We start from the raw sequence: 27,534 nt of genomic DNA on the forward strand, positions 1-27,534 counted from the left end.
GTTGGCCTCCTATACAATTCCACAGGCCTCTCCTTCATCTCTGCCCTTCCACCAGCAGGATGCAGACAATGATGGAACAAAGTCTCTGATGGAGAAGCTTGGATCCCTGGTGGACTATGAGAAAGACAAACAACCTTCCAACCCAAGCACCCAGCCGGCACCAAACACCCAGAGGCACTGTGGAGCTAGCAGAAAGCAAGGCTATGACACATTTCTAGATCTATTTGTTACAGCAATTAGCTAATCCTAGCTAACATACTTGGTTTGAGGAAGTCTAATGAGATTTTTTCTTTCTTTTTTTTTTTTAAAGGATGAGACTAATAGAAGTAACAGGATAAAATGAAACACTTTAAAGTAACTGTCCCTGATTTATTTCCTGCACAGCATATCCTGACAGCAACTAGAGCAGCCTGTGGGTGTAGGAGTGGGAGACAGCGAACTGGAGGAAAGACCATTTCCTGCCGCTCTTCCTGATGCAACAGTGGTCCATTTAATGCTCTGACTACAACTCTTGCTGCTCTGCCACTGCAACTTCTTTTTAAAAGGACGTGTTTCTAACTTCCTCTTTCTCTCCCCCTCCCTAATCTCAACCTACCCTAATCTGTACCTTCCTAACCACAGGGGAAATAGGATTACCTTCTTTCCCCACCAGGCAGAGTTATCTGTCCTGGAGCACTCATTCACCAAAGGAACAAGCAATTCAGATTTCAGGGTTGGCACCAGAAGATCTAAGAAACAACTATCTCCCAGATTAACAAGTGAATTTCAACTCCAGATAGACAACACCTGGAATGTAGCCTTGGAATCACCTCTTTAAGAACCCCCTATTCAGGCTGGGGATGTGGCTCAAGCGGTAGCGGGCTCACCCGGCATGCGTGCGGCCCAGGTTGGATGCTCAGCACCACATACAAACAAAGATGTGTGTCCGCCGAAAACTAAAAAAAAAATAAGTATTAAAAAAATTTCTCTCTCTCTCTCTTAAAAACAACAACAACAACAAAACCCCCTGTTCCCTCTGATGGGAAGAATCACACCTGGGACAGGAGTCCCCTGGGTTTCTCCCTTGCTAGCAAAGCAATAAAGCTTCTTTTTTCTTTTCCTCAACACTTTGTCTTCATCATTGGATTAGATAAAGGACAAGAACTGAGCTTCTGAAAACACTAATGCCCTCTCTTCATGCCCCTCCGCTTTTCCAGTCTGGCTGGAGCAAAGATGGTCCAGTTTAGGACAGAACCCTTGGCTGGCCAAGGTGGGAATTGAATTTGCAATCACTTTCAGAGGATCTCAGGACACTTTCCTGAGGTGTAGAAAATAAAAGCCTTACAGGTGGTCAACTTCCTGTTTCCCCAGGCTCTCTTTATCTGCCCTCATTGTGGTTACTTCTCCTTAAAGGAATAGATGACCTCAGCGTCTTTCACCTAATCTGTTAAAGCGTTTCCTTCTTCCAAAACTTTGTTTCATTAAAAATCTCCCCCATGTCTCACAGTACCAGCGCATCCTTCCTTCTCTTACTTTCCCACTAGGGACATACTCTTTTTTCCTACCCCAAATAAATAACAAATAAACAACCACACACACACACACACACACACACACACACACACACACACATAAGAAATGACAAGAAAAGGATAGCCACCAACTTAAAACTCATTTTATGAATGTGTTCTCTCAGGGCTACAGCTCAATTTTTTTTTTTCACCTCTTTACTTCCTCATTTATGGATTATCTACTCACTCTTTTGATCCTTAGTGACTCAGTAACAATTACTAGTAGCAGTTTGTTAAATATTATTTTGTTTCAAATCTAATGATATTTGTGGTTCTGTAGGCACAAAAATGGAAAAGGACTTTTGAGGACTTTGCAAAACTGGGAAGAAGGACAGAGATGGAAAGAATAATACCCCATGATAATTTTTCAGTTGTCTAAATGTTTCATTGTCTAGATACATTTAAAAGGCTATGGTTGCTGGGTGCAGTGACACCTGCCTGTAATCCCAGCCATTCGGGAGGCTGAGGCAGGAAGATCACAAGTTCAAAGCCAGCCTTGGCAACTGAACAAGGCCCTAAGCCACTTAGAGATACCCTCTCTCAAAATATAAAATAAAAAGAGCTAGAGATGTGTCTCGGTGGTTAAGCACCGTTGGGTTCAATATCCCTGTTTTTTTTTTTTTTTTTTTTTTTTTTAAGGTTATAGTTGCCTCTTATCACCCAAAGACAAAATTAATACAATTTTTTAGTATGAAGAAAAAGCCTTCACAGAAACATTTGAATGGAACAGGCATAGGTCTTTAAAAAGTAGACGGGGGGATATGGATATTTAGGCAAGAGCAGCCGAACTAACAGAGGCAGTGGGGACAGGAGAAAGACATGGCATCTAGGAGAAACAAGCAACAGGAATCTGCCAATTAGAATGAGGGAAAGGCAATGGAATAGGTGGAGGGAGTGCAGATAGTCCAGGGACAGCTGCTGCTTTGTGCCCTGACTTGAATGGTCTTGAATAATCTGGAGTTTTATACTATAGGAAATTTTTAAGTAGGAAAGAAAAAGGATCTTGTTAGGTCAGTCAGCCATGAACAGGTGGGTAGGGAAGGACAATAAAGGGCAGCAACTTGCAGGGAGTCCATAGGTCACAGGACTGAAGTTAATAGAGAACTTTATCAAAGCAGGCCAGAACAAAACCCGTTACCAGGCAACTCTAACACCAGCTTGGGAGGAAGGAAGCTAAGCCATAGCACTCTCTTCACCAGAGATTTTCAAAACAAAATTGGTAGGAAAGTGGATTTTATTCCAAGGCATCTTTGGGGAAAGAAGGAAAATAACTTCATTGTTTCAAAGGTTTCCCTCTCCAAATGCCCTAGAGGAAGAGAGCATTTGAAAGGGGGAAGGGCTGACAGACGACAAAAGGCAGGCTTTAAACAGGCTTCACTTCCGGGAATTTCACAGGTTTTAACTCCTTCCTCAAAGTCAAAGTCAAAGTCAAAGGAAGCAAAACTCCCTGGGCCAGCATCTACCTATACCTTCCAATTTCAGAGTGGGGAGGCTTCCAAATTTAGTCTATGTCAAAGCCCAAAATCCTTTCAAAACCTCCCCTATATAAGAATCATGTTGACCTCCACCCCAGGTGATCTTGTAAGCCTTCCTAGAACCTCAGTATTCTCCATCTTTTGAATAAATTTCTGCCTGCTACTACATGCAATTCTAATGAAATTCTTCCTTCAAGATTACAAGAATTGGTGGCTGAGAACTTCTGCAGCTCCTTTGGCCCTGTAGGCAGGTCTCACTGTGCTACAATATAATATGCTCAGAATTATATACTGTCAAAATGGCTATACTACCAAAAGTGTTATGTAGATTTAATACAATTCCTATTAAAATCCCAATGACATTCTTCATAGAACTAGAAAAAGCAATCATGAAATTCATTTGGAAAAATAAGAGACCTAGAATAGCTAAAGTAATTTTTAGCAAGAACAGTGAAGCAAGAGGCATCACAATACCAGACCTTAAACTATACTACAAAGCAATAGTAACAAAAATGGCATGGTGTTGGCACCAAAATACACATATAGACCAATGGTACAAAATAGAAGGCACAGAGAAAACCCACATAAATATCGTTTTATCATACTAGACAAAGGTGCCAAAAACATACATTGAAAAAAAGATAGCCTCTTCAACCAATGGTGCTAGGAAAACTGGAAATCCATATGCAGCAAAATGAAATTAAATCCCTATCTCTCACCACGCACAAAACTCAACTCAAAGGGATCAAGGACTTAGGAATTAAACCAGAGACCCTGTGCCTAATAGAAGAAAAAGTAGGCCCAAATCTTCATCATGTCGGATTAGGCCCCAACTTCCTTAATAAGACTCCTATAGCGCAAGAAATAAAATCAATTAGAATAGAAATAGAATAGAATAGAATCAATAAATGGGATGGATTCAAACTAAAAAACTTCTCAGCAAATGACACAATCAAGAACATGAAGAGAGAGCCTACAGAATGGGAAAAATTTTTTTACCACATGTGCCTCAGGTAGAACACTAATCTCCAAGACATATAAAGAACTCAAAAAAACTTCACACCAAAAAACCAAATAACCCAATCAATAAATGGGCTAAGGAGCTGAACAGACACTTCTCAGAAGAGGATATACATTCAATCAACAAATGTATGAAAAACTGTTCAACATCTCTGGTAATTAGAGGAATACAAATCAAAATTGCTCTAAGATTTCATCTTATGCCAGTCAGAATGGCAGCTATCAAGAATACAAACAATAGGTGTTAGAGAGGATGTGGGGACAAAGGCACACTCATACATTGCTGGTGGGACTGCAAATTGGTGCAACCACTCTGGAAAGCAGTATGGAGATTCCTCAGAAAACTTGAAATGGAACCACCATTTGACCCAGCTATCCCACTTCTTGGTTTATAACTAAAGGACTTAAAATCAGCATACTACAGTGATACAGCCACATCAATTCACAATAGGTAAACTATGGAACCAACCTAGGTGCCCTTCAATAGATGAAAGAGTAAAGGCATTGTGGTACATATACACAATGGAATGTTACTCAGACTTAAAGAATAAAATTATGGCATTTTCAGGTAAATGGATGGAATATCATGCTAAATGAAATAAGCCAATCCCCAGAAACCAAAGGCCGAATGTTTTCTCTGATAAGAGGATGCTGATCCCTGGTGGGTGTGGGGGATGAAGGAACTTTGTGCAGAGGGGAGTGAGGAGATGGATGGTAGTGGGGAAGAATGACAGAATGAGACAGACATTATTACCCTGTATACATGATTGTACTACTGTTGTGACTCAGCACCATGTACAGCCAGAGGAATGAGAAGTTGTGCTCCATTTGTGTATAATGTGTCAAAATGCATTATACTGTCATGTATAACTAATTAGATCAAATTTTAAAAAATGAAAAAAGAATAAAACAAAAAAAATTATATAGTGACAGCAGAGAGGAGCATCTGCTTATTTAAAAAAATCAGGAAAAGGGAAACTAATCAAGGCCATAATAAAATTGAAGCAAATGTACTGGAGGTCTGGGCTAAGGGAGTAGGAATGAGAGACGATGGCTCAGCCTTTTGACACCTCAGAACTCAGTGCCTGGCCATATTGAGGAATGAAAGAAAAGATTAAAAAACAGGTCCTTAGATTTTTACTTGGATATCTTGATAGACAACAATGGAAATAAAGCTTGGTCCTTGTTCCGATGCCAATCCAAGAATGAGGACATGGTTTTAAGAAAAAGGAAAAAGAAGGCTTACTGCTTTGCTAGAAAAGGAGAAACACGGGGGACTCCTGTCCCAAAGGCTGTGATTCTGCCCATCTGCAGGAACAGGGGGTAAGAGGTGATTCAGAAAAAAAAAAAAAAATAAGATTAGGGAGAGATCAGGAAGAAGAAGATCGGGGAAAAGAAGATCAGGGAGGAGAAGGTTGGGAAAAAGAAAAAAAAAAAAAAAACATGTTAAGTTTCAAAGTGACAATGATACAGTCAAAGCATCAAGTAAACCCCTGTTACCGGGAGAGCACAGAGGGAAAGCCATCAATTCTGTTTGGAACATGTGGAATTTGTTAGGTTGACTGAGGTACATCTGGATGAGTTGGTCCAGGGAACATAGTAAAGTGGCATTTGGTAGTGGAAGAGGTGGAGCTGAAGATAGAGACTTTGTAGTTATTACTAATGTACTAACTGATGTATTGATAAACTAATCATTTATTAGGCAATGAAGTAGCACGTACTTGTTTTTTCTTTTATTTAAATTAATATATATACATATACACATGTATACACACACACACACACACACACACACACACACACACACACACACACATATATATATATATATATATATATATATTTTTTTTTTTTTTTTTTTTTTGCTGGATGCAGTAGTGCTCGTCTCTAATCCTGGTGGCTTGGGAGGCAGGAGGATAGCAAGTTCAAAGCCAGCCTCGGCAATATCAAGGCACTAAGCAACTCAGTGAGACCCTGTCTCTAAATAAAATTCAGAATAGCTGGGGATATGGCTCAATGGTCAAGTGCCCCTGAGTTCAATCCCCAGCACCAAAAAAAAAAAAAAAAAAAATTGTAGTTGTAGATGGATACAATACCTTTGTTTTATTTATTTATCTTTATGTGGTACTGAGAATCAAACCCAGGGCTTCACACATGCTAAGTAAGCACTCTACCACTGAGCTACAACCCCAGTCCCTACTTGTTCTTTCTTTATCCTTCTTCTTCTTCTTTTTTTTTTTTTTTTTAGAGAGAGAGAGAGAGAATTTTAATATTTATTTTTTAGTTTTTGGCGGACAGAACATCTTTGTTTGTATGTGGTGCTGAGAATCAAACCCGGGCCGCACGCATGCCAGACGAGCGCGCTACCACTTGAGCTACATCCCCAGCCCTATCCTTCTTGACTTACCAGATCCTTCTCTGTAGTAACATCCTTGGATCAAGTTAGATATGGTTCCTCCTTCCATACCTTGATTTTTCTGTTTCTTTCCTCTCTTACAAAATGACTGTGAAGGTCCCTAAGGCTTTTGCTGTTTTTGCCATTATCTTCTTCCCATGGACCCTTTATTTCTAACATTTCACATTTTAAATTTGTACATGATTCCTGAGTCCATAATTCCAGTCCTGACCATTACCCTTTGCTCCAAATTTCTTTCCCACTAAATTTCTACTCCTCAAGACATGTTGAAGATGTAAATCCATGTCAGTGATGTGAATTTCCAGTTTTCTTTTGCTTCAGAATTGACTGCCTAATCCATTCTGCATACCTTTGCCAGGGTAATCCAGCTTCATAAATGAAATCTGATCATATAGTTTGCTTGTTCAGAAACCTGGTTGCCTACAAACAACCTGTCTAACAAAAAGTACAAACTCCTCATTTTGGCTTTGCAAGTCCTCCATGCTCTTATTCCATTTTTTTTCCCTCCTGGCTCAAATAATTTTCCTACTCTACAAAACCCATAAGCAACAGGACCTTGCTCTTTCTTTCAGCGCATGTTACAATTTCCTGCCTCTATACAATTCCCGTTTGATTTTACATGCTTTGTAGAACTGAGGCTGAAATGTGAACAGGCTAGAAATTGAAATGCCTTTTCATGACTAGGTGAAAAGATCACTGCCTGCTTCTCCACATATTCTTTTATCTCTTATGAAAAGGTGATGAATTCAAGGAAAAGCATATATTTCAGTGAGATTCTGTGCTAAGCAGGTATGATGCTGAGTTAGATCGTGACCCTTGAAAAAAAACACTTCTTGGTTTATTTGGGGAGCATTTGTTCTTTGTCAGTAGTAGAAGCCTGAGAGGTCAAAGCGGTCAAGTCAATCACAGTGCTGCAGAGAAAATGGCCACTTGCTTCCCTAGGATGGAGTCAGGGCCACAGGACAGTAGCTAGATGGTCTGTTTGCAAAATTCCTCATATCATACTCTCACCCAGTGAAAACTGGTTTCAATTACCATAGGACTGTGTGTGGAGATGGGATCCTCAACTTGTGATCTCATTTGTGCTAAATTTTGTAGAAACTCTATCTCTGGAATTCTCTGTATTGAAATGATGAGTTAGGCCAGGCACAGTGGGACACACCTGTAATCCCAGCAACATGGGAGGCTGAGACTGGAGGATCCCAAGTTCAAAGCCAGCTTTAGCAAAGTAGTGAGACCCTAAGCATCTTAGTGAGACCCTGTCTCACAATAGAAAAAAAAAAAAATTAAAAAGGGCTGGAGATGTGGCTCAATGGTTAGGTGTCCTGGGTTCAATGCCTGGTACCAAAAACAAAAAGAAATGCTGAGTCGGTTCCAGGCATGCACGTAATCACACACACAGACACACTTGCCCACCTCTCGCTAAGCCTGCCTATTTCAGGGACAGGAATATACCTCACAATAGGCTTTATTTTCATAGGAACATGCATTGGGCTAAAGATGGAATCCAAACTTTGCACCTGAAGTGCTCCTCAAGCTGCTGCTTCTGTTTCCAAATTTGTCTAGATGGTCATTCTGCTCTTTATCTAGTCTCTTTGCTTGTGATTCCTTTAATATTGGAAAGTGCTAACTTCTGTCCTATGGGGCAAGGAGAGAGTAAACAAGACTTTCATGGAATTCTAGATGGCCTCAAAGAGTTTTAGAACACAAACCAAGGTACAGAAAAGACTCTGAATCAGCCTGGTGGTTGGGCTTTCATGACCTGGCAATGGTAAGATATATATGTCTATGTGAATCATCAGGGGACATGGCAATTATCAATGAAAGAGCACTTTGTGGAAGGTCAGGGTAAGGAAGCAAATAAGCTGTATTGTGATGTTTTAAATGGCTGTTGAGGGTGTTAGTTTACTCAAAGGTGTAGGATCCTGGCAAATATATATATATAAAATCTGGCTATTTAAAAGGTCATAACCTGTTTCTCAAAAAGTTCAGGTAACTAAAAATTGATATAAAAATACTTATAAAACTGGCCCTGGTGGGCAAGCAAATTGGCAAGTCCTGCTTGTGACAACAAAATAGGGAAATTCAGTCTTTATGTAAATAAACACAAAACAATATAAACCTCATTTCCTTATTAAGTTTCTCAGCTTCAGTTATTTTGCTATAGTAACAAAAATGTTCTACTAAAAGTTACTTTATGAAGCATATAATAGTCTTCCCTCTTTTGTTTGAGCAAAAAGTAGATTTCTATTAATTTTGACCCTTTCTCCAAATTGAGACAAAGCTGCTGCTATTGACTTCCAAATTTCTTTCTGAATAAAAACATCTAGCAAGATTTGACTACCAGGGTCTTGTACAATATTGCACAAAAATCTTGTACAACTTGTACAATCTTGTACCAAAGCTTCCCCTTTTAAGTAACTAATACAGCTAACAAAAAATGAATTGCATAATAATGATGTGTAGACCATCATTTTTTCCCTTCCTTTCTTTTTTTCTTTTAAATTCAAAGCATTAGAAAAAGTGCTTGTCAAGCATAAAATGTTTTCTTTTCCTACCTCTATTTGGCCAAACTGTTTTTAAAAAAAAGATTTTAATAGCAATAACCTCCTAATAAGAGTTAGGTGGTTATTGGCAGCAGGTGGTGACCACCTCTGCCTACAGAATTCCAGCCCAAACAATCTTCTCAGAATTGTTGAAAAATCAATAGAATGTGCTTATGACTCAGCCTGTAAGTAGGAGGGCTGTTATTGTTATTTTAACTCCTGTCAGCACATGTGGGCATTTCTCCCTTTTGAAGTCTCTATTTAGCCAGGAGAGATCCCACTTTAAAACTTCACCTGCAATAGGTTCTTGATCACAACAGCAGAATAGTTTGGGGCCTGGGTAGACTGCCCGGCCAGCTAATAGGACATACGGAAGAGGTTTTCACAAGAGCACATCTGATATCCTAATTTACTAGCAGAACTGAATTTCAGAATGATTAATCTGCCTGTAGCATGCTTTAGAATGCTTAATCTGCCATGGACCAGAGCTCAGTGCTGATGAGGTGTTCATCAGTATGAGTCAAGGTACTCATGAGTCAGAGGGTGATGAAAATACCAGGCTTTCATTCTCTCTTCCTTGGCTGATACTGTGGGTATAGTGGTCCTACTGCTTGCTTTCCTCTTGCCAAGTGTTCTCAACAATATAAACAGTCATCAAGTGCTGCTCCTAAGAATATTGAAAACAAAACAAAACAAACAGACAAAAAGCTACCCTATTTTACAAAGCAATTGTTTTAAAGGATAAACTTCAATCACCTACAAATGATGAAAATAAATCTATTCTGAAGATAAAGTAAAATCTACACAATGTTGGGTTGTGGCAAATCTTAGTATTATTAGTGAGTTACAAGGCTGCAAGATATAATAAATATTTTCATATTTTTTGCTCTTCAAATGATTTTTTTCATGTCCTTATAGCTACTTTCTTTCTAATTCGTCTATGTGGATTTCTTTCCTTCATTTTTTTGTAGTGTAAGTTACAAGTCAAGATTATAAATCAGCAATATAAAGCCAGTCTTCCTTCCTTCCTTCCTTCCTTCCTTCCTTCCTTCCTTCCTTCCTTCCTTCCTTCCTTCCTTCCTTCCCTCCTTTCTTCCTTCCTTCCTTCCTTCCTTTCTCTTTCTTTGTTTCCTTCTTTGTTTCTTTGTTTCTTTCTTTCTTTCTTCTCTCTCTCTTTCTTTCTCAGGGATTGAACTCAGGGGCACTTAACCACCAAGCCATATCCCCAGCCCTTTTTATGTTTTATTTTCAGACAGTCTGCCAAGTTGCTGAAGCTGGCTTTGAACTTTTGATACTCCTACCTCAGCCTCCAAATTTCTGGGATTACAGGTGTGCTCCACCACGCTCAGGTATAAAGCCTTTCATGATGGTATAAAGTCCTGCCTCAAAAACAACGGAGTGCTTTGGCATTCCAGAAGTGATGATGGACTTGGTTAAGACAAAGTAAGGGAATCCTTAGAAGATCAACACTGACGGGCATCAAGGGTACTGTCTGTGCAAAGCATCTACCTTTACCTCTGAGCAGTAACCCTTGCATACTTAGTCATTCCTTCAACAAGTGAGGATCCACCAGGATGGATGATGGCTGGAGATGCTGGTGACCCAGTTCAGAACATGACGTGGTCCCTGCATTCAGCAGGAAGAGATGATATTAAGATGATGCCAGGGAAGTAGAACATGCCAGTTTGTATAGCACCTTGTTGGCCACAGTAGAGTATGGGCTTTATTCTACGACAGGTAGCAACTGGTAAATTTTGAATAGAAATATCATATCAATTGATTAAGATTTTTTTAAAAAGATCACTCTGACTTCTATATGGACAATAGACTACAGAAGAGTAAGATTGAGTGCAAGGGATGCTATTATAGTATTAAAAGGGAGAGGCAATGGGTTTGAATGATATAGGTAGAGATGATGAAACATGATCTTGACAGGTATGAGCTTGGTACTGTAATGATTTACTATGAGGCTTAAAGAGGTCAAAATAATATGCTCCTAATAGGTTGTTGAAGCTGGTGAAAAATCATTTTTCAGAGCCATTAACCACTGCACTACAATATTTAAAAGGAGTTTTAATGAGAAAAAAATGGCAATTCTATGAGTTACCAAGACTCAAACTTCAGAGACATAGATCATCTTTCGTATTTAGAATGACATGTATTATATTGCAATTATTCAATTCTGAATTTGGCACAATATGGTAATTAGCAGTATTAGCAACTGAGTACAAAGGACTTTATTTACCAAGCATTTTCACTCCTATTACCCCAGTCAGCTTAATATAACTGCCATGGTTGGGTGATATCAAAGACAATCATGTGTAACAATGCTAAGATAACTGCAAAATAAAAATATCTACTTAAATGGTTACATTTGCAGTATCACTGAATGAATCTTTATGTTTCCCAGTAGCCTGCTTTCTCATTTTAGGTAGATATTGTGTCTTCCTTGCTTTTTAAACATCAGTCCCAATGTGCATGAAAGGATCTCAATAAATACCGGTAGAATAAATTAAATTTCCACTTATGTGTCAACATAGAATTAAGTGCTATGTTAGGAAAACAAAATTGAAAAAAGACTTTTTTAAAACTTCTCCCATGGTTTTTAAGGAGAATAAAAGCAATTGACATGAGCTCCCCCAAAGTAGTTTTCTTTTAAATATCTTAAAATTTTGAAGGTAGTATATACATTATGGTAATAGTCAGTATTTCCATCTCTGGGGAAATAACAGATTTCAATTATTATGTTATGGCAAAACAGTGAAAACCATGGGTCCCATTAGATTAGTAAGATCCTTATAAGTCAATTAAAAAAACAACAACCATGTTTCCATTTTGGGAAAAAAAAAAAACAAAACAAAAAAAACAACTAAGCAGGGTTGGTATGAGATCATAGATGAAAAACTTTGGATTCTTCATACATAAACCCCAAACAGGCTTTGCAAGTCATACTTACAGTATTTCAGCATTGAATTTTTTAAATGCTACAAATTATTTAGAAATAATAATGCCAAGCATCAGAAGATTAAAATATTGAATTGAGTCAACTGTGTAATACTAAGAATGAGCGAGTCAGACCTTCATGCATCAATATGGGTGGGTGGATCTAAATATAATGGGGGTGAAGGCAAGGTGCGGAAGAACATCTACAGCTTGGTGCCATTTATAGGCACTCTTAGGACGTAAATAACTGTATGACCTTTGGTTCATACACAAGTCACAGAAATATTAAAACACACTTGGGAAAGTCTCAGTATCTTTAACACTGTGAAACTTCTTAGAAAGAAGGGAAGGAAGATAAAAGAAAGTAAGGAGCTGGGCATGGTAGCACACACCTATAATCCTAGGGACTCAGAAAGCTGAGATAAGAGGATCTCAAGTTCAAGGCCAATCTGAGCAATTTAGCAAGGCTCTAGCTATTCAGTTAGCATTTGTTTAATTCAGATGGCAGGTATTTATTTTTAATATGTCATGTAATTTTTAATGTTGCTTTGAAAATTTTCTTTCTTAAAAAAAGCAATAAAAAATAAAAACAAAAAAAAATTTCTGTACCCAATTTAAAATTGTATATTGAGTGCTTCTAATAAAGACAAATTACATTAAAATATATTTCATGGCATGAGAAATCATTCATTTGTAATATTTTTGTAATTTTATTCTGCTTTTATCATAAGGATTTTGAGTTTAAAGAAAGATGGAAATAAAGTGTTTGCTTGTAAAATGACCTTAAATGTTCCTTTATTTACTCATGAAATAATTGTCTATGTGACAAGTACAAATATAAGAATTTGCATTCTATGCATTTACTGCACATTCAGCAAATTATCTCTAGTTTTTTCTTCCATAAATTCAGATACAACTGCATGCCCCTAATGCATAAAATGGGCATGATCCCTGTAACTAACTCATAGGCCCGTTGGAAGGAATAAATGGATTAAATTATGTAAAGAAAGTATGTAGAATCATGCTTGGTGTGTAATAGGTGCTGAGGTGTGATTGGCTAGTGAAACATAGCAGAGATCTTTTCATTCTGAATTAGTTTAAACTCTATGAAGTACTAGGAATTGAACCCAGGGACACTGTACCATTGAGCTACATCTGCCTCTCCTCCCTCTCCTCCTTCCTTTTTTAAAATTTTGAGACAGGGTCTCCTTAAGTTGCTGAAAGTCTTGCTCAATTGCCCAGGCTGGCCTCCAACTTGGAGTCCTTCTGTCTCAGCCTCCTACTAAGATTACCAAGGTGTGCCTTTGCACCTGGTTTATTTAAAGAATTTTTTTTTTTTTTTTTAAGAAACAAGTTAGCAAAGGTTATTTTTCACAGTTTTGGGTAACTCATTTGTAGTAGAGAAAGTAAAGTCTTACCTATTCAAGAAAGTGGTAAGATAGTCAAGTTTGTTATGTTGTGTCCTCAAAAGGTTGATAATATGATCTGGCTTCTTTCTGTTAAAAAAATAGAAAAAAATAGAAAGTTAATAATTTAATCCCTGATACACATGCAATGATTATATCCTATAACTCAATATAAAATTTAACTCCTTCAATTCAACTTTTTATATCAGGTAAGTGTGAGACTACTACTAGATGGATTTTATGACAGTTCTTAATAGTCCTCATATGTTGAGTATTTATAACTTGATAGGTACTATCTCAGATGCCTGAGATTAAAGCACTGAAAATACGAACTGGTCCACACTTTATCTCACCTTTAGCTTAACTTCAATGATGCTTCATAAGTACTAAATCCAAGGAAGAATAGATTTCTAAATTATTTTCAGCTAGCAAACAGCAGGCAATTGTACTCTCTCTGGAGATAATACATTTGTCTTGATAAGTCTTTGTTTAATTATATCTAGTAAATTTTAAAGGACTGGGGCCTTAGCTCAGTCTGTATTGATGCTATCCAGCACAGGGTGGAGAGAAATTATTCAACAACTTATTAAATTTTCTCTATTGAGTACTAAACTTATTTTGACATTGAGAATCCTAAAAGTCCTTTTGTATTAGTAAGTTCTCCTTAGAAATGCTACCTAGAGCCATACAGAATGCTTCTTATTGAAGTGGTACCTAGAAATAAACAGAATTAACTAGAGGGCACTAGGCTTATTTTCTGTCTCATAAACCACTCAGGTTTAGTCATTGTATCTGCAGGGAAGACCAGAAAGACTGATTAAAAGGCTGAGGCCCATTTTGAAGTCCAGCTCTTATACAATAGAGGTATCTAAATAAACCCATGTATTTTGAGAGCCTTTAGGCTCTGACTGGACTGTATTATATGCTCAAGGAAAATATTACTCTACCCATAAAGCACTGAGACTAAAACTGTGATAGCTACTAACTCTTCTTTGAGCCCAAGAAGGAAATGCAAACTTGGGAAATCAGATAAAGATGGCTCAGTTCTTCTCTATGACTCTTTAAAGAGTGATGTAAGCCTGGCATGGTGGCACACACCTGTAATCACAGTGACTTAGGAAACTGAGGAAGGAGGATTGTAAGTTTGAGGCCAGCCTCAGCAATTTAGTAAGACCCTATCTCAAATAAATAAATAAAAAGGGCTAGGAATGGAGCTCAGAGGTAGACTGCCTGTGGGGTTCAATTTCCAGTACCAAAAACAAAAACAAAAACAACACAATGAGAATAAAGGTATTTATTTAAAAGCAACAAATGTCGACTGGGCCAGGTTCTACATTAATTGTATTGCTCATTTAATCTGTGAGCATTCACATACAATGTGAAGCAACAAACGAGTCTATAAAGTTGGAAAGGTTTAACAGTTACGTAAACATAAAGAAAATCCTGTAGGTAAGAAGACACATGGTAGAATTCTCCATTCCCTATAATAATTTGACATATATATTTATTTATTTTATTTTGGTACTGGAGATTGAACTCAGGGGGCACTTAGCTACTGAGCCACATCCCCAGCCCTGTTTTGTATTTTGTTTAGAGACAGGGTATCACTGAGTTGCTAACTGCCTTGCCATTGCTGAAGTGGCTTTAAACTCATGATCCTCCTGTCTCAGCCTCCTGAGTCCCTGGGATTATAGGCTTGCGCCACTGGGCCTGGCAATAGTTCGTTAATTATTTTAGCAAGAAATGTTTGACTGCCAAAATCTTTGCACACGGTTTCTTTTCCCCTTTAATCCTCAATATTTTTTGATTTGGGGATATATACATGTAAGATTGTCACATAGAGTTTAAATAAACAATAATTTAGGGCCATTTAAAAATATTTTAAGGATAGATAGTTTTTTGCATTGGCTTTTTCTTGCTAAGATCAAGTTACCTGATAAGAACAATGTAGAGGAGGAAAATTTTATTTGGGCTCAGGGTTTTACAGGTTCAGTCCATGGACAACAGACTCCATTACTTAAGACTGAGGTGAGGAAGAAATGCATAACAGAACACCCTGGTGGAAGAAAGCCGCTCAGCTCAAGGCAAATGGGAAGCAGACAAGGAGAGCAATCCCTGGAGCCAGGGACGAAATATAATACCCAGAGCATGCTCCCAGTGATCTACTTCCTCCAGTCAGGACACAAACCTCTACCAGCAAGTACAGTAGACCTTTCAAATTATTAATCTATCAGCACAGGAACCTGTAATCTCAGTGACTTGGAAGTCTGAGACTGAAGGATTATAAGTCTGAGGCAAGACTCAGCAATTTAATAGGATCCTCAGCAAATTAGTGAGATCCTGTCTTAAAATATAAATAAATAAAATGGAGTAGGATTGTGGCTCGGTGGTAAAGTGTCCTTAGGTTTAATCCCCAGTACAAAAACAAACAATAACAACAACAACAAAACTGCCAAATATATTAACCCACTGATGAGTTTGCAGCTCTCATAATCTAAAATCACTTCTCTTTTGAATATTCTTGCATTGCCTAACATGACTTTTTTTGGAAGAAACCTCATATCTAAACCATAGCAGTTTTCATTACGAGAAAATTAAACTTTGTAGATTGATTTTAGAACAAAAATAAAATGGTAAACCAGCATTGACCCTTGTTCAGATAGAGCCTTTGGATATTTAATAAATACTGAAGCAAATATCATACTTTATCTTTTCTTTCTTTTATTTTGTTTTTTGTACCAGGGATTAAACCCAGGGGCACTTAACCACTGAGCCACATCTCCAGCACCGACCTTCCCCACAGTGTTTTTTTTGTATTTATTTAGAGACAGGGTCTCACTGAGTTGCTTAGGACCTCACTAAATTGCTGAGGCTGGCTTTGAACTCACGATTCTCCTGACTCAGCCTTCCAAACTGCCCGGATTACAGGAACATGCCACCATGACTGGATATTTTTTTCTTTAAATTCCATGTTTTCCTTAAATGCTTAAAAGATGGGCTAGGATGGTGGCTCAGAAGTAGAACACTTGCCTAGCACGTGTGGGGGGCCCTGGGTTCCATCCTCAGTACCACATAAAAATAAATGAATGGAATAAAGGTATTGTATCCAACTTAAAAAAATTAATAAAAAATACTTAAAAGATTATGTTTTTGTTATTTTCAAGCAAGCATACATGCATATGAATAAGTGGGCAATTATATATTATAACTGTGTGCATGTGTATATGTGACCCTAGTAAAAATAAGGAGAGAAAAGTAAACTTTATGAAGTAGGGATTAGCAAAGTATGGCCCATGAACTAAATCCTTTATGTCACTGCCTATTTTTCTAAGCACAATGCTATTGTCACAGAGCCCTGCCATTTATTTCGGTGTTGGTTAGAACAGTTTTGATGTTATATTGCCAGAGCTGAGTATTTGTGACAGAGATGGTATGGCTGGAAAATCTTAAATAGTTACTATCCAGCCCTTTAATTAAACTTTGTCTAACATACCTGATATCAAAGATCATGTTCATTTGAGTAATTTTGAAAGCAATGAAATTAACTGATTAGAAGTGAATAGAAGTGATATTGCAGCTCTAAACACCTACCAGTCAATTTCACCTCACAGGAGTTGGAAAATTGCCGGATGCAGTGGCGCAAGCCTGTAATCCCAGTGACTCAGGAGGCTGAGGCAAGAGAATCCCAAGGTTGATGCCAGACTCAACAAATTAGCCAGATCTTATCTCTAATTTTTTTAAAAATTTAAAGGGCTGGTGATGTAGCTCAGTGATAGAGTACCCTTGGGTTCAATCTTCAGTACCACCCCCCTCACATACACAAAAGGGAAATTACTGGTCAAAGCATGTGATGATTATTAGAAGTCAGTACCCATTAATCATAAAAAATTGCCCTCCAGAATCTTGATTTTTATGGGGGTTTTGTTTGTTTGTTATAAAATGAAAATGACTACTTTTTTTTTTCCCGCTAAACTTTATTTCCTGAGAAAGAGATAAATGCCATCTGGGATTCATTTTAAAAAGCAATTTACGAACAGTTCCATAAGTTACATAAAACTGAATAGTCATTTTAAATTATCATAATGCAGTTATTCCATATCCAAAGGACTAAATCACTTTAACATAGCTTGTGTTATGAGTATTATTTGGCACAGTTTTAGTATTAGATACAATGCATAGAGTGGCTGCTACATCCCTAAAATAATATGAACAAATATTTATAGAGCTTTCATTGTGTGTGCCAATGTTTTTAGCACATACATATTAATTTATTTATTCCTCACTATCAGCCTCTATTATTATCCCTAGTTTACACATGAGAATACAGGCCAATATAAATGTGTCCATCCCATCAACTACCAAGTATCCAAACCTTTTAACTATTTAGCACCTCTTAATAGATGCTGAAAATCTGTTTCAGGTCTTCAGCTCTGATTTAAGATACTTTCAAGATAAAGACTTGGGGCTCCCCTGGGAAGCATTATTTCATCAATGGCAACTTTCAATCTACTAGAAATATTTACTAAGCACATTTATTATTCAGCCCTTTAGGCTTCTTGGACAAATTGAAATTTACTCAGCTGTGGTTCTGCCCTTTTCTCCATTATTGCTCTCAGGTGACTTATGCCACTTTGCAGAAACTCTGAGGGCTGGATATAAATACTGTAGAGAATCATGACTCTCTCAACTCCTGACAAAGTCAGTTGCTAAACACATTTAAGAGCTAGCCTGCCCAAGATAGAGAAGAGGATTTATATTGTGCATTGGCATCAAAAAGAAAGTGTAGCTGGACATGGTGATGCACACCTGTAATCCCAGCAACTCAGGAAGCAGAGGCAGGAGGATCTCAAGTTGAAGGTTAGTGTGGGCGATTTAGTGAGACCCTATCTCAAAATAAGAAATAAAAAAGGCTGCTCAGTGGTAGAGCACCTCTGGGTTCAACCCCCAGTGTCTACCACACACACAGAGCAAAACAAAGAACTCAAAATAGATAAAACACCTACTCAGCTATAAACAAAATCACCTTCTATCAGCTGATTGGTCAGATAAATGGATGTGCTTTGCAATGCTCTGAGGCAGTGTATGTTTGGCTATGGGCATATTTACATGTGAGTTATATGCCACCTAGAGCATCAAAGGGAGAATGATAAATTAGTACAGAGTTTCAGAATCTCACGGAAAAAAATAATGCCAAGATGCAGTTTTCTTAGCTGATGTCAGAAATCATATTTCATCAAACAGCTAAGTCACCAACATAAAATCTTCCCTGGATTGTTGAACCAAAGTATACTCTTCATTTACCTTTGAAACACATTCTAGTCATTTAATTTCATGTTTTGTTTTTTGTTTCATTTCGCTTTTTGGTACTAGGGAGTGAACTCAGAGGCATTCAACCACTATGCCACATCCCCAGCCCTATTTTTGTATTATATTTAGAGACAGGGTCTCACTGTGTTGTTTAGCAGCCTCACTTTTGTGAGGCTGGCTTTGAATTTTCAATCCTCCTGTTTCAGCCTCTGGAGCCGCTGGGAATACAGGCATGCACTACTGTGCCTGGCTAATTTCATGTTTTGATACTTTGTCAGATAAATAAAACACTGAGTGTATGAAATTACTGGAATCCCTAATGATGTTTCTGGAAGCTCAGCCTAACCGCAGAGAGGTGCTTTAGGCAATTGGATCAGCTGTCAAACATCCACTATTGTGTGTGTTTGACCCCTTCTATCTCCTGTGATCATGTAATTAAGTACCCTTGTCCAGCATAACCTGATTCCAGCTACTGAGAATTGCATTGCTAATACAATTGGGAAAATATCTATTATCATATTGGTCTTTTAGTAGAAGCACAGCTGCCTACGTAGCCATTTAGCTTAACATGCTACCAAACCATTTCTATTCCCTAATATGTTTAGAATCAGTTCATTATCTACTTATTTGTGAGTAGAAAAAAAGTTCTGATGAACCAACCAGTTGCTGATGGTTGAACAGATTAGAGAATGCTCTTTCTTTCTTGGAGTTACTGTCAAAATTCCCTTTGGACCCTGGGTGGTCGTGCACACCTGTAATCCCATCAACTCAGGAAGCTGAGGAAGGATGATTGCAAGTTCCAAGCCAAAAGCCTTAGCAACTTAGTGAGGAGGCCCTAAGTATTTAGTGAGACCCTGTCTTAAAATAAAAAAGTAAAAGAGGGCTGGGGATGTAGCTTAGTGCTTAAGTGCTCCTGGGTTTAATCCCCTGTACAGAAAACAACAACTTCTTTTTTGGAGAACATTGTTTCTCTCAAAGGAAACTTATTTCAAATATACACTTGAAAGAATTAAGAACTGTTAACAAAATGTGTGTTCAACTGATCAGAGAATCTAGGTAAGGTAGACAATAAGAATCATGCTCTTCCATCTCCAAACCCAATATACCAACACTGTTGTTGAGGAGTAGCCAGCTGCGTTAAGCTGACTTAGCAGAAATAATCTACTCTTGTCCAAAGCACCTCAACATAATCCAAGGCAGTAAAAATAGCATACCAATAAATGAAATATGAAGGATCAGATTAGTCAGAAAAGTCAGGCTTACATCTCAGAGGCCTTACATGATAAAGGTTTATGTCCTGTTCACACAAATTCTGATGGGAGCAGGGAGAGTCTCCAGGCCACCTCTGCTTTGCAGTGCCCAAGCTCTCTGGGTGCATTATTCTTATACCCCAACTCAAGGCCTTCAGGATTGCAGAAGAAGAGGAAGAAGATATGTGAGGGTTGAACTTGGGCTCTAAATGCCTTAATGAGGAAGTGACACACATCACTACCTCTTACTCCCCACTGGACTCAATGTAGCTTTGCTTAAATGCTGGTGGTGGAGAAACGTGAGGGATTAATGGATATTGTGTGATCAGTACCTATCTCAATTGCCAGGGTGAAAGAAGCATGATGAGATTGGTACAGTAGTTACCTTAGATGCCTTCCTTGTTGAAAAGAAGTAATGATGTTCCATGATATCAGCCTTGAACTGATTTTGCTAAATTATTAGCATATGCTGACTCTGACAGTATATACACAAATGTAAATATTTTATTTTCTAAATAAAATAGGAATCAGCACTGTGATAAAGAACTTTGGGCAGCAATGGGGCACATGTGTCACTGTTTTTGCTCATTTAAATATTATACTGCAGTTTCTGTTCAGAATCAGAATATATCTGAAAAAATATAACACTTCTTTGCTTGACAGAAAGCCATCTGTTCATTTGTTTTTAATTTCACACAAACACCAACCCTTTTATTTTTATTTATCTGTTTATTTTTAAAGTGACATAAAATTGTATATATTTATCATATATGACATGATGACTAAAATATATATCCTGGCGGACCAGCTAGCCCAAGCTAATGTATTCTTATTAACTATGGTCACCATATTGTATAATAGATCTCCTGAACTAATTCCTCCTATACACCTACAATTGTGCATGTTCCACATCTCAGTGTCCACTATCCTAATACTTCAGCCCACTCTACTCTCTACTTCTATAAGATCAACATTTTTAGGTTGTTTTCTTTTCAGATCATGATATATTTGTCATTCTGAACCTGGCTTATTTCACCTAACAGAATATTCTCCGAGTTCATCCATTTGTCACAGATGACAGGATTTTGTTCTTTTTTTTTTTTTTTAATGGCTGATTAGTATTCCATTGTGCATCTATACCACAATTTCTTTATTCATGCATCCACTGATGGACACTTAGGTTGACTCTATATCTTACCTATTGTGAATAGTGCTCCAATAAACATGAGAAGGCAGAGGTCTTTTCAACAGACTGATTCCATTTCCTTTGCATGTACACCCAGAGGTGGGATTGGTGGATCTAGTGCAGGTCTATTTCTAACTTTCTGAGTAACCTCCATACTGTTTTCCATAATGGCTGTATTAATTTACAGTCCCATTAACAGTGTACAAGAGTTCTTTTTTTTCTACATCTTTAACAACACTTGCCGTCTTTTGCCCTTACATAAAAGACATAGTAACAGAACTTCAACCACTTAAAAAGAATAAATTATGCAGATAAGATCATGTGGTATAAGAAGATAAAGCTGGAAAGAAGCTTAAAGGAAACTGAGCAGGTTCACAAGTTACCACCAGATCTAACTTGCTGGGATCCCACTTAAGGATTTTACTCTCATCTTCACAACTCCTCTTTTATTTGTCTACTTTTCTTTTCTTTTTTTTCCTTTAGGTACCTGGGATTGAACCCAGGGGCAATTAACTGCCAAGCACATCTCCAGCCCTTTTTAGTTTAATTTTGAAAGAGTCTCGCTAAGTTACTTACAGCCTCACTAAGTTGCTGAGGCTGGCCTTGAACTTGCAATCCTCCTGCCTCAGCGTCCCAAGTAGCTGGGAATACAGGTGTGTACCACCACACCTGGTACAACTCTTCTTTTGATATGTCCAAATTAAAATTCTTAGGCTCAGCCTCACAGGTTTCTATATTGTGAACATACCCTATTTTTTTCAACCCTGTCCCCAACTTTCTACTCTCAAAACCCTCACATCTTCTTAGACTAGTTCTTTTCTAGATCGATTAACTGCCCTTTTCATTCCCTCTTCATATTTTCTCTTCTTCTTCTGTAAAGTCCTCTTCTTTTCTTTTTCTGCAGTTCTGGGGATCAAAGCCAGGGCTTTGCACATGCTACACAAGTGCTCTACCACTAAGCTAACCACCCCCAAACCCTCAAGTTCTCCTTTCTCCATTTCATTTGGTTATCTCTTCTTGTCTCCCTTCCTCCTTCTCTTCTTTCCTAGGTTTGCCAACCTCTTGCTCAACTGAGATTGCTTTCCAAACGAAAACTCCCCAACCACCTCCAGGTCTGTTCACTGCTGTATGGCAATAGTTTCTCATACTTATTTGCATTTCATAGTGAGCTACCTTATGTTGATTAATTAATTAATTAAGGCTCCTTGAAATTGAAAAAAAATATTCTACACTTATCCTTTTTAGTCTGCTTTATTTCAATCCTGGAAGCCATTTTGTGTCAATGAAACATATGAATTCTTTTTCACAGCAGTTTTAATTAAAAACAAATTCATAAGCAGGATAAAAAATATTAAGCCATAGGAACACACACACACACACCTCAAACAATGCTGCCATATTACCAACCTGTCTCTGAGGAGGTTATTATTTCTATCTTGTTATGCACTGAATTGTGTTCCAACATCAACATTCATGCATTGAAGCCTTAACCTCCAAGGTGACTATATTGAGATAAGACCTTTCCAGAGGTACTTAAGGCCAAGTGAGGTCACACAAGGGTTTAGCTCAAATCCTGTAGGTCTGAGTCCTTATAAGAAGAGGAGGAGACACTACAGCTCTCTTTCTCACTTGAGGAGTTTCTCTGATCCCTCTTCTTAGCTAGTCCTTGACTTTAGCCCTGTCCTTACAATTCCAGATAGAGCATTTTAGAGAGAATCCTCCACCTTTGGTATCTGCTCACCCTGGATAGCTGATCAAGTCCCTCATACCCCACATATGATGTCAAAGACTTTGCCCTGCCTTCTGCAAGAATCCAGTTAAGTAGGCTCAGCAAGAATCACCCCACCCTTGATGTCTCCTCTAAGTAATTTCCTACCCACTACTTCCTTCTTCTGCTCATTGGCTTAAATCCTCAAGTATCTTGGCTCTTTTTGAGAGTTGAGACTAACCACTATCCCCTGTTATAATATAGAGCAAGAAAATGAGAGCCATCTGCAAGTCAGCAGTGGAAACCATCCCTGATGTACCTAAATCCTGGATTTCTGACCTCCAGAAGTATGATTTTTAAAATTCCTGAAGTTTAAGCCATTTAGTCTATGGTATACTTTTATTGGATCCTGGGCAGACTAATCCAGATGCCTACCATGATCTATTTTTGAACACCATTTTTTATTTGTTTAATGTCTGCGTCACTCTACCCCAACTACTCTGCTTACTCTAGAGGCCCAGGGAGCATTGTCTTTTGTATATACTACACTACACCCCTGTCTGGTAGCAAATGTTTGCTCAGTACCTATTTGACAAATGAATGAACAATTGAGGTGTGTATTACAGAAAATGGAAAGGTGTGCCTGATACTGGTCAGTCTTGTGAATATGAACTCCTATGTTCTAAGCAATGGAATCTCTTTATGCCTGGCTTAATGTTTTCCTGATTTATAAGTGGATTAGTAAAGGTCTAATGAATATGAATGATAATCGTTTATTCTTTTTAACCACTCTGACCAGAAGTTAATCAGGTTCAATCTCTGAAATAAAAAGAATGTACACTGGGGATACAGAAGCTGTGTTGAGACCTTGGCCTCACTCACCAGCTGTGTTTTGGGCAGGCCTTCTAACTTTTTGGACTTTCAATGTCATCACTAAAACCTTTATATAGTTGTTGCAAAGATGAAATAAAATCATGTACTCACAAAAGTGCTTTGAGAATTGTGGAAAATTGTAAAGTACCAATATCAGTCTTCAATAGTCTCTTTTCACCAGTTAGCACCACTCTACTCTCTCATGAAGAGACTGTGCATTAATCTGAGCAGAAACCTTTCTGTTCACACTAATCTATGGTTTCTTAGTTTGGATACATCTCTAATTTTACTTAGCATCCAAAAGCCTTTTGTTAATTCTTAAGACATAGGGTGTCTTTGAGAAGGATTGTGCCAGAGAAAGAAAGCATTTCATTCACTAATGGCCCAAAGTTCACCTGCTGGGAACCATCTGTCAACCTGCAGCAGCACACAGAGATTTTATCCAGGAGGCGTTTGGTTGAACCCTGGAGACAGAGGATCAGGCAAGTTTTGAGGTCTAAAGAGGTCAGAATTCAGTTAGCTGATGATGTTCTTTGCCTGAGTGTTGACATTCCTGACTGCTTACAATTTGGAAAGGGACATACCCAACACCAGAGAAAAGGCTATGCTGGAGTCATCTTCCTTTACCCTGAAGAGCTAAAGACTGTAGAAGTAAAGGGATTTCATCAACTCACTGGAGTCTTGGGGGAAACAGTTTACGATTAAGGTGATCTCCAGCTGGCTTAGGTCCTTCATCTTTTGCTATATATTGTTCAAGAGGAAAGGCTGATAACTTAATTAGCACAGTGGGAGCTAGGCTGGCATCTCCCCCTTCCCCTTCCATAATGCTAATTTGAAGTATTTTTTTTTCCTCTCTCCAAGTTATTTTCTTAACAGTGGTAGCCAACATTTTATTACGACAGAAATTGCCAGCAAAAACCCATTATAAAAAGTGAGGATCTCTTAATTGAGCGAGAATATTACTTACTGGCTGAGAAAGTATATCAACATAAAAGCTAGCCTTGAAATACATCCGAATCCACTGTTAGCATTCCCAAGTGTTTGGAAATTCTATAACAATCTTCCTATATGCATGATATAATAAGTCTCACATCAGTAATCACAGAAATATTGAGATGCACCAGGATGTATCATAGAGATTTCACATTAAAAAGAAAAGAAAAGAAAGAGAGAGAGAGGGAAAAAAAAAAGGAGAACTTGGCATAGAGATGTTGGAAACAAACAAAAAAGAATTTGCCACCCTATAAATAGAAGGCAAAGGAGGAGGCAGATCATCTGCTGGGAAGCTCTTTTAAAATGTTTTCCCCTCTCTTCTGTTATTCTGCTAGTAGCCATGCAATTCTCCTCCTTTGTGCTCTTTTCAGAAGGGTGTTCTATTATTATGCTTTATTTAATTGGCTTAGATTTAAGTAAACAGACACCATGAGATGAAGGGCGACCATAAGGGAGGCAGGAGGGGCACAGAAATCAACACAGGAGGAGGGGTGCAGAGCCACAGAGATAGGACCGCAGGGGTGCAGGAGGCCAGACCAAGGCAGGGAGTGTTCCAGAAAGCCTTTCATTTAAAGCTCCGAGTGGCCACTTAATGTCTATAATCAAGCCACATGTGTCTGATTTATACAAAAACATATGAAAATAAGATTAACATCTGAGATAAAAAATGATTGCAAGTGAGCCAATTACATTGTAAATATTCCAGCTGCTCTAATGACTATCCCTCCAAAGAAACCTGAGGGCTGCTGACTCCTTGCTTGGGTCCCTGGGGGCTGCCCTAGGCTCCCCTGGGACCACATCAGTTATCTTTGGTATTTGCAGGCACAGAAGTCTTCTTCAGAGGCTGGTTTCAGCCTACTCAACAAAGGGATTTTAGAGCCTGCTTTAAGCCAATGAATAGTCAACAGACTTTTAAAAATGTATTATCTTAGCCAGGCCTGGTGGCATAGGCTGGTAACCCCAAGGACTCCAAACCTGGAGGCTGAGGCAGGGTTGTAAGTTCAAGGCCAGCCTCAGCAGAGCCTGCCTAAAAATGAAAAATAAAAAGGGCTGAGGATGTAGCTCAGTGGTACAATGCCTCTGGGTTCATCCTCAGTACAAAAAAGGGGGGGTGGGAGAGAATAGTATTCTTTTTTTTTTTTTTAAGCCCAAAGCTCTGAATAACCACATTACAATCAGGTGTCTCATTCTGAGTGCTTGGATGGTCTAACTCTAAGAGTGGGGCTACTCTCACCCACCTTACCCCTGACTTCCCATTTATCTGGAACCTTCCCAATGCTGTGAAGGCCAGCAGCCTGCTCTGTGGGTGTTCCCCTGCAACTAGTGACTTACATGATTTCATCTTTAGCAGAGGCCTCAGCTTTAAGGGAGATTCTAGAAGTACTTTCTTAGCGAAGGACTACAGAGCCTACAGAAGTTTATAGTTTTTAATTTTATTTACTATGAATTTACTTTTCCATCTCACATCCTATTTTTAAATGTAAATCTGAACCGAAAGTCATTTAGCTGAAAGAAAATGACGGAAAAAAGAAATCCACAAAAAAACAGGCAAGAGTCTGGAAGTTATTTGTGACTTCCTCTTTGCTGCCTGTTCTGAGTGGCTCAGTCTAGTTAGCATGAACTCAATGTGATGTCCCTGTGCACAGTAAGTCTACCTCAAGTTCTTCAGGTAATCTGCCTGTTTAATAGAAGATCTATGGGTGACCACAGGAGGTGGGGGTCCGGGATAGGACCCTAATCCAACAGAAGGTAATCTTACCAGTAAATAAAAGGTACAGGGATTAAACCCAGGGCTCACACACTCTATCGCTAGGCTATCACTACCATTAAGCTACATACCCAGCTGTTTCTTAGAAAAAACATTATTAAGAGACAGGGTATATCTACATTGCCTAGGCTGGCCCTGGACTTGAGATCCTTCTGTCTCAGTTTCCTGAGTAGCTGGGATTATAGGTGTGGGCCACCATGCCCAACGAAATCAGTTTTCTTGTAACACAGCCATCCTGAAAGTCAAGTTATAGTTTTCAAACTGATAATTTTATAACTTCAGGCAACCGTATTTTAAAATTACAATTAGAGTAATAACAGGAATTTTTTTACTTTTCGCACTCTCAGAATATTTTAAGAATTGATCATTTTATTTTAGAAAGCCTTTGAACTCTTTTCAAGTAAAAGCTTATAAAAATGGACGTGATTATCAGGATTTTTTTTTAAATGAACGATTTTATTATTAGTGCCCAATAAAGATCTTGCATGTAATGAAATGCAATTCATGTTCTAGAGCACACACATATCACAGAGCCACCTCCTTTAGGTAAAAATCTTATAGAAGATCATGTTTTCTTTTTAAATTTTACTTTATTTGCAGTACTGGGGATTGAACCCAAGGGAACTGTACCATTGACCTACATTCGGTCCATCCCTTTTAATTTTTCTCTTATTTTGAGACAGGGTCTCACCAACTTGCTGAGGCTGACCTAGAACTTGCCATCCTCCTGCCTCAGCCTCCAGAATGACTGGGTATAAAGGTCTGTGCCACCATGTCCAGCAAAGATCATGTTTTAAAATAACCCAACAGGGCTGGGTTTGTAGCACAGTTGTAGAGAGCTGGTGTAAGGCCTGGGGTTCAATGCTCAGTACCACCATAAAAAAATAAAATAAAACAACCCAATGGATTAGTCATCCAGCTCCTTTATCAGGTTACACAGAGGAGCTTTAATCTCTCTAGTGATGCATGCTGGTGGGTTTTGGGTTTTGCATACGGCAATGCTTGGTTTTCCTTTATATTTCCTCCTTAAATTATAACAACTTGAAGCAATTTTCTCATATTCACAAGATTCCTGCCCACAAGGTGTTACCTT

At 38.3% G+C, this 27,534-nt stretch overlaps 1 protein-coding gene across 5 annotated transcripts in view; it reads right to left on the reverse strand.

The window, feature by feature from the left end:
* The window catches only part of Map2 (microtubule associated protein 2), a 277,851-nt gene that overhangs the window by 90,278 nt on the left and 160,039 nt on the right, over positions 1-27,534 (reverse strand). For all 5 annotated transcript variants that reach the window (XM_076865590.2, XM_076865589.2, XM_076865588.2 and 2 more), the window contains exon 4: positions 13,369-13,446. The gene's annotated coding sequence lies outside the window, so the exon portion shown is untranslated. The remainder of the gene's footprint in view (positions 1-13,368; positions 13,447-27,534) is intronic.

Source organism: Callospermophilus lateralis, chromosome 9 (genome assembly GCF_048772815.1).
Source record: "Callospermophilus lateralis isolate mCalLat2 chromosome 9, mCalLat2.hap1, whole genome shotgun sequence".
Lineage (NCBI taxonomy): Eukaryota > Metazoa > Chordata > Mammalia > Rodentia > Sciuridae > Callospermophilus > Callospermophilus lateralis.